This window comes from Bos taurus, chromosome 16 (genome assembly GCF_002263795.3).
Source record: "Bos taurus isolate L1 Dominette 01449 registration number 42190680 breed Hereford chromosome 16, ARS-UCD2.0, whole genome shotgun sequence".
NCBI lineage: Eukaryota > Metazoa > Chordata > Mammalia > Artiodactyla > Bovidae > Bos > Bos taurus.
Genome location: NC_037343.1, coordinates 27,514,897 through 27,528,973, shown reverse-complemented (window position 1 = coordinate 27,528,973; position 14,077 = coordinate 27,514,897). Strand labels below are relative to the sequence as shown.

Below are 14,077 nucleotides of genomic sequence, written 5' to 3'. Positions count from 1 at the left end.
CCAGGCCGCGGCATGCCGGGAGTTGTAGTCCATTAAAAAAAACTTTACCTCCCTAAGTCTGATGCATGCTGGGAAATGTGATTCAGAAGTACGAATACCTATCAAAACGGTGGACAAAGTCTCTGTCCTAAATCTGATTATTTCCAGAGATGTGACGAGCAATTAGTCAACAAGTGTTTACTGATCGCTTGTAATCTTCTGGATATCCAGTAGAACTTCTTTGCCATGTGCTAAATTCTTTAGATTCTGCACTGGACCCACAGGACCCCCTCACTTGGGAATGGACTTGGGAATGGTAAGAGAATTTAATCTCAAAGTACATATCTAACCTCAGTACTCCTGGCTTGATGGTTGAGACTTGCCCTTCCTGGTCTCAGTTTCTCCGGAGATTTCACAGTCTCTTGCTTATTCTTCGTTACAGCCATGTTTCTCTCCACTCTAGATTTTAAGATCTTTGAAAACTGAATATACTGCTTATCCATTCATTTACAACAGACTTACCAACTCCACTTCTCTATATGCCAAGAACTTCTGTAGACTCCAGAGATACAGAAATGAGTTAAGGCAGACAAGATGCTGCCCTTACCAGGTTGGGTGTGTGGGAGGAACCCACAATAAATAAGCAGCTAACCAAGAAAAAGATAACTTCAAAGGGTTATAGGATCTAGGAACATACCTTATGAAAGTCATACATTCATTCAACCAGTATTTTATGAGTAGCTAGCATATGCCAATACTGGACCTTAAAGATACAGAATGAATAAAAGAGAAAAATATCCCCTGTATTTTTTACAGTTGTAAAAAATTGTTTACAATTTTTTAAATTATTATTAGGCAATGGCACCCCACTCCAGTACTCTTGCCTGGAAAATCCCATGGATGGAGGAGCCTGGTAGGCTGCAGTCCATGGGGTTGCTAAGAGCCAGACACAACCCAGCGACTTCACTTTCACTTTTCACTTTCATGCACTGGAGAAGGAAATGGCAACCCACTCCAGTGTTCTTGCCTGGAGAATCCCAGGGACGGTGGAGCCTAGTGGGCTGCCGTCTATGGGATTGCACAGAGTCGGACAAGACTGAAGCGACTTAGCAGCAGCAGCAGCATAATATTATTTTTATATTTTTAAAATATAAGAACATCCTTTATATTTTAAGCTATATATTTTTTATATAGCTTACTTTACAGTCGGGGAGACAGACACATCCATACATGCACACATACATATATAAGTAAATATCCATGACAAGCAGTTTTCAGATTGGAGACTAACTGGTCAGAGACGGCCAAGCTGAGAAACTGACATATAAGTTGGAATCTGAACAATAGCTATGTAAAGATTTGCGGGCAAAGTTTCAGACACTGAGAAGAGAGATCCCAGAGGCCTAATTGCTCATACGAACTTCCTGTGTTTAAAGATCAGGGGGAAAAAGGTAGTGTAGCTGAAGTACAATGAATAAGGGTGAGAAAGTTTTGAGAAAGGATGTCAGAGGCGGGTAGGGCAAGGTCACCTGGGCCTTGTAGACCCCTAGCAAAGAGTTTTTAACTTTTATTCTCTTAAGATGATAAGCTGTTGGAGAGTTTTAAGTATAAAAGTACCTTGATCTGGTTTACATTTTTTACTCTGATTTACATTTTAAAAATATCCTTCTTGTTGGTACACTGAATGTATGAAAAGGTGATAAGTTTGTCTGCAAGGTAACCACTTAGGAGAAAAGAGGATGAATAGGAAAATTAGTATGAAAGCAAAACCAGTTGGATTTGCCTGACACAGCCTAGGTTCATAGGATCATAAAGGGTTCATAGGCTAAAGCTAGATGAACTGCTAAAAGATTATTTATAAACCAGCTATCATTACACTCCTACTGCACCTTGAACGTACCTGTATCAGAGCATTTATTACATTAACTGTCTTCCTTACATGCCTCGCCCACCATGCCTTAAATTTACAATGAAAGTAACATATTGTATTAGTTTTTGTACCACCAGTATCTTCTATCCTGAAAATAACTGGTGTTTGATAAGTGTTTGCCAAATGAATGATCCATACTGATTATATAGAAGAGATATTATTAAAATTAGTCCAGATTTTATTTAAAACATAAACTTCATCTCCCATATATTTTCCTCCAGTTCAAACAGAAAACACAGTCTATCTTATGTTCTCTATCAGCTGTTTTATCTTGAGTTAATTTTTAAAAAGGTGGCACCATAATCCAGGATTAGAAATATCAGTTCTAATTAAGATACTTTGTCTAATCTATGTGAAAAGTTAAAACATGGTTGCAATATCAAAACTATGGGGAATGCAAAATTTTAAAGGGGAAATAATCAGGATTAAAAAGCAATAAGTAGGGTGTGTGTATGTGTGTGTTGTGAGAGAGTTATCAGGACTTATGGTTTAAAATACATGCTATAGTGGGAATTCCCTGGCAGTCCAGAGGTTAGGACTCTCAGCTTTCACTGCCAAGGGCCCAGGGTGTGTGTGTGTGTGTATTAAAATGCATGTTATATGTTTAAAGTACTAATTGAATTGTTTTAGTTTCCAGTCTGACACATGAGGAGCTTAGAAGTTATCAGTAGGTCCTAACATCAAATAAAAAGCCAAAGAAACTGAAAAATCAAGTCTTCTTAGGTCTGTCAGAGAAGTGAGGCGGATAGAATCACAATTTGCCAGAGCAGGAAAAAAATAAAACAAAACCTCTAGTAGAAACCTCCGTGGAACCAGTACTGGAATAGCAAAACATGAACTGTACCTGAGGAGAGTATGGAGGCTTAGCATGGACAGGCCTGAATATAAAAACTCGGTGCAGGGAAGGAAGAAGGAAGGTAGGGGCTTACTTTTGTGAGTCTTATGCCCTATAGTTCTGCCAGATTTTCTTAGTGAAGATCAAAAAAATCTTCTGTCATGTCTGACTCTGCAACCTCATGGATTATAACCCGCCAGGCTCCTCTGTCCATTAGATTCTTCAGGCAATAATACTGGAGTGAGTTGCCATGCCCTTCTCCAGGGGATCTTCCCCACCGAGGGACTGAAGCCCTGTCTCTTGTGTCTCCTGCATTGGCAGGCAGTTCTTTACCACTAGCGCCACCAGGGAGGCCTGGTGATTCCTATGGGAGAAGGCAAAAAGAGGCCACTCAAAAAATACCAGAGCATTCTGCTCTTAACAAGTCCTGCCCTCAGGAGAAACTATATTACATGAGCCTAATCTACTGGAGTTTTATCAGAGTCCAAATGACCTGAGAGAAGGGAAGTACTCAACTCCAGTCCCTTTAAGTCATCAGTAGCCACTTAAGGAGATAGTGGGGGGAGCATTGAGAGGCACTTGTGAAGTTTACAGCTCAGGGGTAAAGAGTCACTAAAAAACTAAGACTTAGTTATAGGACTATATTTTTTGTTTCTAAACATTTTCTTTTTATCTTCCAGCTGTGCTGTGTGGAATGTGGATCTTATTCCCTGATCAGGGATCAAATATGTACTCCTAAGTCTGGAAGCAAGTAGAGTCTTCACTACTGGATCATCAGAGAAGTCCCCTAGTCATGTGACTGTACTATCTATCCGTCCATACCTTACTACTCTGTCACTAAAGGTGCCCTATGTATTGGAGTTTCTTTCATCCAATATATTTTGTCCAGCTTTCAACAACAACAACAAAATTACAAGCTATAATAAAAGGCAAAAAAAAAAAGAGAGACACAGTCATTTGAAGAGACAGCAAGCATGCGATTCAGACTCATGTGCCAGGGATCTTAGAATTATCGGACCATGCATTTAAAATGACTGTGATTAATATGCTAAGGGCACTACGGAAAAAGTAGGTAATATGCAAGAACAGATGGATAATGTAACCAAAATATAGACATTCTAAGAAAGACACACATAGAAATGCTAGAGATCAGAAACATTGCAACAGAAATGAAGAATGTCTCTCATAGGTTCATTAGTAGACTGGACATCACTAAGGAAAGACTGTCTGAGCCTGAGAATATGTCAATAGAAATGTCCAACAGTGAAAAGCAAAGGAAAAAAAAGACTGAAAAATGGACAAAATATCCAAAATCATGGGACAATTAGAAAAGATATAACATGCTATATGGGAATACCAGAAGGAAAAGAAAGAGAGAAACACACAGAAGAAATATTTGAGAAAATCATGACTGAGAATTTCTTCCAAATAAATATTAGACAAAACACAAATCCAGGAAACTTGGAGAATATAAAGCAGGATAAATGCCAAAAAACTAGGTATGTCATATTCAAATTTCAGAAAATCAAAGGTAAGTTTTAGAAATTGTTGAAAGAAGCCAGAAGAAAACAACAACTTACCTACAGAGAAGCAAAAATAAAAATTACATCCAACTCTTCTCAGAAGAAGAGAGTGAAATGAAATAGTATGGAGAGAAAAATACCACCAACTTGGAATTCTGTATCCCATAAAATTATCCTTCAAAAGTGAAGGAGAAAGAAACATTTTCTTAGACAAAAAGAAACAGAGAATTTGTTGTCAGTTGACCTGCCTTGCAAGAAATTTTATTTTATTTTATTTTTTTTTGCAAGAAATTTTAAAATAAGTTCTTTAAAGAGAAGGAAACTGGTTTAAGTCAGAAATTCAAATCTAAATAAAGATCTTTACAGAAGGAATAAGTGAAAATAAATAAAAACTTTTATTTTTCTTATTCTTGATTGATCTAACATAAAAATTTGTTCAAAATAATAATAGCAATATATTCAAATATATACATGCGTGCTTACTATAAGTGAAATGAATAACAGGAATGATACAACTGAAGAGATAAATTGTTTAATCACTAAGCCATGTCTGACTCTTTTGTGACCCTATGGACTGTAGCCCGCCAGGCTCCTCTGTCCATGGAATTTCCAAGCAAAAGTACTAAATTGGGTTGCCATTTCCTTCTCCAGGGGATCTTCCTGATCCAGGGATCTAACCCATGTCTCCTGCACTGCAAGCAGATTGTTTTACCACTGAGCCACCTGGTAAGCCCCAAAGAATATTTTATTATAAGGTACTTGCATTATCCACAAAATGGTATAGTGTTATTTAAAAGTGGAGTTGGATTAATTGTAAATGTATATTGCAAACCCTAAGGCAACCACTAAAAAAAAAAAGTTAAAACTAAAAAAAAGTTAAAAACAAAATAAAACTGACATGCTAAGAAAGAAGAGAAAATGGAATTATTTAAAATACTCAATTAAAACCCCAAATGGAAGGAAAAGAGTGAAGACAAAAATAGCAACAAAGGAGAAGGCAACAAATGAAAACAGTAACAAACATGAATCCAATATAGTATTGGTCCAGCTGTATATATCAATACTTCACTTTTTATTTATTTATATTTTTGGCTGTGCTGCACAGTTTGCAGGATTCTAGTTCCCTGACCAGGGGTTGAACCCATGCCTGAAGCAATGGAAATGCAGGGTCCAAACCACTCTGCCAGGGGATGTCTAAGAAATACAACCTAACTCTATATTGTCTACAAGAAACCCACTTTAAATATAAAAACACATAAAGATTGAAAGTAAAGGGATGGTTGCTATGACATTAGAGCTTTAATGTTTTCACTGTAATAACAAAATGGTAATTATGTGAAGCAAAGGACATGTTCACTAACTTTATTGTGGTAAATATTTTGTAGCAGTATATGTGCATCAATCTGTAAACCTAAAATTTACAGAATGTTATAAAGAAAGCTGAGCACCGAAGAATTGATACTTTTGAACTGTGGTGCTGGAGAAGACTCTTGAGAGTCCCTTGGACTGCAAGGAAATCAAACCAGTCAATCCTAAAAGAAATCAATCCTGAATATTTATTGGAAGGACTGATGCAAAAGCTGAAGCTTCAGTACTTTGGCCACCTGATGCAAAGAACTGACTCACTGGAAAAGACCCTGATGCTGGCAAAGATTGAAGGCAGGAGGAGAAGGGAATGACAGAGGATGAGATGGTTGGATGGCATCACCGACTCGATGGACATGAGTTTGAGCAAGCTCCAGGAGTTGGTGATGGACAGAGAAGCCTGGCGTGCTGCAGTCCATGGGGTCGCAAAGAGTCAGACACGAGTGAGCCACTGAACTGACTGAAAATGACTTATGTCTCATAAAATTGGAGGAAGAAGTAGCAAGGGGCTAGGGATGGAGAAAGATGTACTATGCTAACACTAATCAAAAGAAAGCAGGAGAAGCTATATTAATTTCAGACAGAGCCGTCTTCAGAACAAGAAAAGTTATCAGAGATAAGGGAGAGCACCACCTGGTGATAAAAGTTCAATTCTCCAGGAAGACACAACCATCTGTAATGTGTATGCACCTAACAACAGAGCATCAAAATACGTGAGTCAAAGTTGACAGAAATGCAAGGAGAAATAAATGAATTTACTATTATAGTTGGTGTGCTCAGTCGCATTCTCCTCTTTGCGATTCCGTGAACAACAGCCCACCAGACTCCTCTGCCTGTGGAATCTTCCTGGCAAGAATACTGGAGTGGGTTGACATGCCCTCCTCCGGGTGATCTTCCTGACCCAGGGATCGAACCCATGTTTCCTGCATCTCCTGCACTGCAGGCAGATTCTCTACACTGAGCTGCCAAAGACCTCAACAACTCTCTTAACAGAAATAGCTTCAGCAGGCAGAAAATCAGTAAGGACATAGCTGAGTTCAACAATACCATCAACCAAGTATATGTAATTGATATCTAAGGTGATTTCATCTGAGAGCAGAAGACACATTTTCTTCTCAAACTGAACTGTTCCCTCACTTTCAGGGGGCTTCCCTGATAGCTCAATTGGTAAAGAATCTGCCTGCAATGCAGGAGACACCAGTTGGATACCTGGGTCAGGAAGATCCACTGGAGAAGGGATAGGCTACCCACTCCAATATTCTTGGGCTTCTCTTGTGGCTCAGCTGGTAAAGAATATGTCTGCAGTGTGGGAGAACTGGGTTTGATCCTTGGGTTGGGAAGATCCCATGGAGAAGGGAAACGCTACCTGTTGTAGAAACCAGTACTCCAGAAACCAAGCACCACACTCAGAGAGCTGGAGAACTCAGGTTTATTATGCCAGCAGGCCCAGAGGAGTTAACACTCCAAGCTCTGAGCCCCAAACAAAGAGGTTACAGAGTTTTTATACATGGACAGGCATGATTAAGTGGGTTTGCGGGTTTGTAGGGGCTAGGGCAATTGCACAGAGCAGGACAAGGATGAGTGATATAAGCTCCAGTTCCTAGTGTTATGAGTCCCCACTTTCTGAGACCTACATGATCCAGACTTTGCAAGGAACAAGCTGAGTTACAGAGGCAGAAGGAGCAGGAGGTTATGTAAAAAATTTAACTTTTCCTCTTCACTCCCCACTCTTGATGCTTCTATCACTCATTGTAGAAAGCATCATCTCATGTTTTGGTAAGACATTCAGAGATCCCCCTCAATATAGGGGGCTATATTGAGCTATTACCATTTGTAACTTTACGGATTCAATTTGAGAGGTTATGGACTGGGTGATAGCTTTGAGAATACAAGGGCCAGACAAGAGCGCTGCAAAGAACATGAAGAAAGGATCAGTTAAAGGGAGAAGCCACAATGCCCAGCTCCAGATATTGTTCCAGTTACCCCAGGAATTTGCTAGTTCTTCTCTCCTCTTCATGATTCATTCCCTTAGCTGTTGGGCCATGTCCCTGACTAATCCTGATTGGTTTACATAAAAGCAGTATTCTTCATTTAAGAAGAGGCAGAGTCCTCCCTTTTCAGCTGGCAGTAGGTCTAGCCTTCTCCTATTCTGTAAAACCACCTCAGCCAGGGAATCCAGTTGGTCCCGTAAGGCCACTAAAGATTTGGCAACTCTCTCAATGTCGTGTGTGAAATCCCTGGATAGTGTATGGCAGAAGGTAGTTGATGAAGCAATTCCTCCTATTCCCATTCCTATACCAGCCATAATTCCCAGACCAATTCAGTTCAGTTCAGTTGCTCAGTCGTGTCTGACTCTGTGACCCCATGAATCGCAGCATGCCAGGCCCCCCTGTCCATCACCAACTCCCGGAGTTCAATCAAACTCATGTCCATCGAGTCTGTGATGCCATCCAGCCATGTCATCCTCTGTCGTCCCCTTCTCCTCCAGCCCTCAATCCCTCCCAGCATCAGGGTCTTTTCCAATGAGTCAACTCTTCACATGAGGTGGCCAAAGTACTGGAGTTTCAGCTTCAGCATCAGTCCTTCCAAAGAACACTCAGGACTGATCTCCTTTAGGATGGACTGGTTGGATCTCCTTGCAGTCCAAGGGACTCTCAAGAGTCTTCTCCAACACCACAATTCAAAAGCATCAATTCTTCGGCTCTCAGCTTTCTTTATAGTCCAACTCACATCCATACATGACCACAGGAAAAACCATAGCCTTGACTAGACAGACCTTTGTTGGCAAAGTAATGTCTCTGCTTTTTTCCTTCCAAGGAGTAAGCGTCTTTTAATTTCATGGCTGCAATCACCAGACCAATTAGTAGGGGTATAAACTGGCTGGCTCTTTTTGACCATATGTGTGCTGTCAGAGGTATGGCGAGAGTCCAGTTGTTAGGGACAATGTTCATCTGGGGAATGAGGAAAGCTACTGTGCAGATACCTGTCCGGTTGATTGGCAGATGTAAGTAAGCATTTGTCCCACAAACAAATAAAAGGCCTTGATGAGGGTGGCACCATATTGTGTTTGTGGGGGGATGAGTGAGCCACTCACCTTTTAAAGTTTGATTACATTGGTCCCTGGTTAAATTGCCTACAGGTTCAGTTCCTCCATCATTTGTAAAGCGTTCTGGAGCCTTTTGAGTTAACTCAATTGGCCTTAAGATTGGCCCTTGTAAGGGTGGATCTATAGGAGTTCCCATGGCTGTTGCATTATTTAATGGTACTGGTGTGCTCCACGGTGCTCCTAAGGATAAGCAAAGTCAGCAATCCCTGGCCAACTGGGGGTTGGTGTCATTAAAAAGGCGATGAGTTGTGTTGAGACCATGGTATACAGACAAGAGTCTAAGGGGGAGTTGACTCTGTAACCTGGGTCATACTGCTCAGTGTTACCTGAGGATAACACTAGCAAAGCAGCCTGCACATAACAGATAACTGAACACTAGCTAAAGGTTTTCTCCCTATCTTTGGGTTGTCACAGCTATAGCAACTGAGCCTATCGTGAAGAGGGGGTCAGCTATACTGTGAGTGATTTAGTTAGTAGGGAGAATTGATCATACTGCTGCTACTGCTGCTAAGTCACTTCAGTTGTGTCCGACTCTGTGCGACCCCATAGACAGCAGCCCACCAGGCTCCCCCGTCCCTGGGATTCTCCAGGCAAGAACACTGTAGTAGGTTGCCATTTCCTTCTCCAATGCGTAAAAGTGAAAGTGAAGTCGCTCAGTCGTATCCAACCCTTAGCAACCTCATGGACTGCAGCCTACCAGGCTCCTCCGTCCATGGGATTTTCCAGGCAAAAGTACAGGAGTGGGGTGCCATTGTCTTCTCCGAGAATCGATCATAAGAAACATCTAATAAGAATGAGGCTTCCCCACTACGGTGAGGTAACAGACAGCTAACTGGGGCTCAGTGTCTTTTTTGGGTGAAAACTATTGTTTTTGGAACCAGACCTTGAGGGGATTTTCAGGGTCCTGAACTGTTTTCCAGTTGTCCTCATTACAGGAGGCCACTGCCTTCTTGACTCTGGTGTGGTGGATCCAAGGGATGATGCCTGTAACTTTAACAGCAGTAGGGGTTGTCAGGACAACTGTGAGAAGGCCTGTCCAAACTGGCTAAAGTGGTTCTTTTTTCCAGTGTTTAACTCATACCTCATCTCCTGGCTTATAGGGATGAACCCAATTTCCCAAAAAATGGGTGTCATTTTTAAGGTTTCTCGGGAGAAATGGTGGAAGACTTTTCCCAGGGCCTGGAGATGTTGAGACATCTCCAGGTCAGCTAGTTATTGGTGGTCTCCCTTGAGCTTTTCTATCACTCAGGGTGATCTCGGGGAGATCAAAGATCTCAAAGGGAGACTAGCCTGAGGACCTCGGGGTGCCTTTACGGAGGGCGGTAAGAGTCCACAGAATGATAAGGCAGCTTGTTGTAGCGCTGTCTGGGTGTTGGCCGGCGGGTATTCTTGTTGTACAACTACTTGGAGAAACAAATTTAACAAGAAAGTTAAAGATACATGGCCCAAAGATGAATAGAAGTAGGAAAGCTGCTGAGGGGCTAGCCAGGAGAACCAGATCCAGACATTGATTTGTGACATTAGTGTTTCTCTAGGTTTGGAAGATGCAAGAATTTGGACTCACAAAAATCTTTACCTGAAAACATCTGACAATCTGAAGGCCTGTTTGTTTGTTTTTTTTTCCAGAGCACTGAGTGCCTTATTTTTTGTCTCCATCCTGAACTCCTTTCAAGAGGGTGTTGAAGGTCAGCATCTTGTATTGGTCATGATTTAATCTTTGTAGAGGCAGCTGGCAAGGACAACCTTTCAGTCAGCAGGGCCCCTTCATAGCCACATATTTGACTGTGTCTTGTGGGTTTTTCATGGTCATTGTGTCCCGTGGTGCTGGGAGGGCTCATTTCCAGGTCTAACAAAGATTCTATTGACAGGCCACTCAAATGTGTTGTCACTAGGCCAGGCCTTGTAAGTAGCAAAAATCTCTGGACCATACCTGTCTTACTAGCCTCTTGGTCCAGGAAAATATTTCCTCTTGTTGCTTCTTCCCATATCTAGAGTTACATTATTACAATTATTGATCTCATATGGAACTGCATATCAGCATTTTATCACAGGCTCAGTCACACATTTGGTAACATAAGAAATAATCTTTTGAAACAATCTACATAGAAAATAATATAGCTAGCAGTTATTAGTAAAGTTAAGTCAAAAACTTTCATTGGATATAGCCTGGTATTCCCCAGGTCAATTGACTCAGTTAAATGATTATGCTGCTGCTACTGCTTGCTAAGTCACTTCAGTTGTGTCTGACTCTGTGCAGCCCCATAGACGGCAGCCTACTAGGCTCCTCTGTCCCTGGGATTCTCCAGGCAAGAACACTGGAGTGGGTTGCCATTTCCTTCTCCAATGCATGAAAGTGAAAAGTGAAAGTGAAGTCGCTCAGTCGTGCCCAACTCTTAGCGACCCCATGGACTGCAGCCTACCAGGCTCCTCTGTCCATGGGATTTTCCAGGCAAGAGTACTGGAGTGGGTTGCCATTGCTTTCTCCGTAAATGATTATAGCTAAGTGTTAATCTCCTGGTTGTATATCATGGAGCATCTGACCTTTATCCAAAGACTGGTTACTGACATAAGCTTTAGAAATAATCTTAGAGTGTCCTTTTTAATAACTTAATTAAACCTTTTAGCAATATAATATAACAAGGAACTATTTCAGAAGTGCCTTAGTAAGCACAGACCTTAATTAGCAAAACTAGAACTTAATATTCAATGAAACATAATTTTTTCTTTTCTTTTTTTTTGAAGAACTCATTGTAAAGGCATTAACACTGTAGCCAGGGAAGGCTTTAACCCATCAAATAAAAATGAGGTCTGTCAGGGAGCCAGAAAAAGCCAAGCTACTGTCTTGGATTTCCCATAGCCCTGGCTCTTTGATTTTTAGCTGTTGTTTATCCATTTTTAATTTCCTGATTTAGGAGCAGACTATTACCATGTTTTAAGAACATCAAGATAGCAAAAGTCCAACCGTGAGGGATTATTTTTTTATAGAAGCAGAATGAGCTTTGTCTACATGTACCATAATCTTAAATAATGTTTATTTACTTTACCAAAGTAACAAAAAGATTTTAAAAACAAATAAAATCACTTAAAGGCAAAGAAATTCATAATCTGTTATCAAAAGCTGCATTCTAAGAAAACTTCATTCTCTAAACAGAAAGAAGACCAAATTCCAGTCTGGTACCAGCTTACTGTTAATAACAAAATTTGTTTATCTGCTTAATCTTAGAAAGTCTTTTCATATATTTTGAAAAACTAGTAGTATTCTTCTAAAGGCATGAGAGTAAAACCATAGGAGGCATGTTTAAAATCTGGTTCTATGGCAACTGATAAAGAAACCTGGTCATAACACTTTAATATGATAACTAGAATTATAATTGTATTTTATCATGGCATATCAGATCTATATGAATTTCACATAATTTTAGGGTATCTATATTGTAACATCAACCATACAGTATAACCTGAAAAGATTTATCACCCCTTCAACAGTACTTCTCATGTAATTTAACATGTCCAATGAACCCTGGTAGCTTAATAGCTCTTTGGGATGTTTCAGGGGCCCTCTGGAAGCATCCCAAAGCTAGCTGGAAGTCAAGTTATTTGGAAGTTTTGTTGATAAATATCAAAAGAGTTTATAACACTTAGTCAGGTAGGATCATATAAGTTACTGTGAAATAATAGTTATTCACTTAGCCAAAGTTAACAAAAGATTTCAAAGGTAAATATAGAACAGATCAATTAAGAGGTAAAGAAACTTAAATCTATTATTAAAAGAAGTTCAGCATCTGAAGAAAGTATGTCCTCTTAACAGAGAGAAAGGCCAAATTCAAGTTTTTGTATGAGCTTACTTTAAACTCATTTAGGTAAACTTAATTAAATTTATTTTAAACTCAGTCCTAACCATGCGTAAAACTTTTTTTCAGGGTCCACTTTCCACAAACCTTTTAATTACTTTCTGTAACAGCTACCTGTAAGTCAGACCTACTTTATTTTCCCTTTATAAAATGTAATTTTATTCTTATATCTTCTTTAGTAAAAGCATACATCCTACTTCCTTATTAGATTAGCAAAAAACATTAATACTAGATATTTAATATTGAATATTTCCAAGTTTATGTGAATCTGAAATTTATTTAGGTTAATTTTTCTTGTATTTAGAATTGTTTGATTTGTAAGTACTTACTTTTCTTTAGGCCAATTAAATTAGAACCCATTTACAACGTAAACAATATTATCAGAAAAAAACAAAAGACATACACTGAGACATACATAAATCCAGACAGACAGACTGACAGAGATCTTATAGTTTTTTTGTTTGAGATTTAAAATATCTCTTTGACCCCTTTTTTTCTTTGCTTGAAGTTCTAATTTGCCCAAGGATGAGGTTTCAGGCAAAGTTGGCTGTGTATTTCAAGGACATGGAAAGGGTTAACTTCAAGCTTTTTCCTAGGCAGGCCTTTTAACAAGCTGCTGCTGCTGCTGCTGCTAAGTCGCTTCAGTAGTGTCCGACTCTGTGCGACCCCATAGACAGCAGCCCATCGTTGTTTTTAATTGCATATGCAAAAAGAATTGGTTTTGCAGTTCCCAAGAAGAAAACTTTCACTCTGTTCAATCAGCAGTCACACACTCACAATCATTCAGAGGCTATCACAATGCCTCCTTTCTCCCGAGTCTTCAGGTTTCCTTAACTGTTGCTCCCTTCCTGGGAGCTCCAGGGAGGTTATCAGTCACAATACCTCCCTTCTCCCGGGTCCCCAGTTCTCGCTATCTGATGTTCCCTTCCTGGGAGCCCAAGGAGGTGATCAGTCTCCTCTTTTGCCCGTTGGGGTAGGTCCTCACTGGGGACTGGCCCTGGAGCTTTACCTTATCCTGTGGCCATTCCTGGTGAGTTGGTCCATCCCTCCAGTGAGTCCATTCGGGGCTTGGCCATCCGGAGAGTCGGAACACGGGTCCAAAAGAGAACCCGGAATACCGTCAGGTGGTGTGCCTCCTCCTTCTTCTCAGGGTTCCTTCCCTCCAGCCCGGCTGAGCCACCAGTCCAGTGACTCAAGGGGCTGGCGTGGTTGGAATCTTGCTGGGGCCTCCAGAAATGTTGTAGAAACCAAGCATCACACTCAGAGAGTTGGAGAACTCAGATTTACTATGCTGGCGGGCCCAGAGGAGTTAACACTCCAAGCTCTGAGCCCCAGACAAAGGGGTTACAGAGTTTTTATACACGGACAGGCATGATTAAGCGGGTTTGCGGTTTTGTAGGGGCTAGGGCAATTGCAAAGAGCAGGACAAGGGTAAGTGAGATAAGCTCCAGTTCCTAGTATTGTGAGTCCCCACTTTCTGAGACCTAC

The 14,077-nt window shown here is 40.5% G+C and overlaps 1 long non-coding RNA gene across 1 annotated transcript; it reads left to right on the top strand.

Annotated features, from left to right (window-relative positions):
* The first annotated feature begins 21 nt into the window (after positions 1–21).
* LOC101905510 (uncharacterized) lies at positions 22–6,398 on the top strand. The gene is made up of 2 exons (XR_237746.5): positions 22–295; positions 3,425–6,398. It is a non-coding gene; the product is annotated as an uncharacterized lncRNA (long non-coding RNA).
* The last annotated feature ends 7,679 nt before the right edge of the window (positions 6,399–14,077 follow it).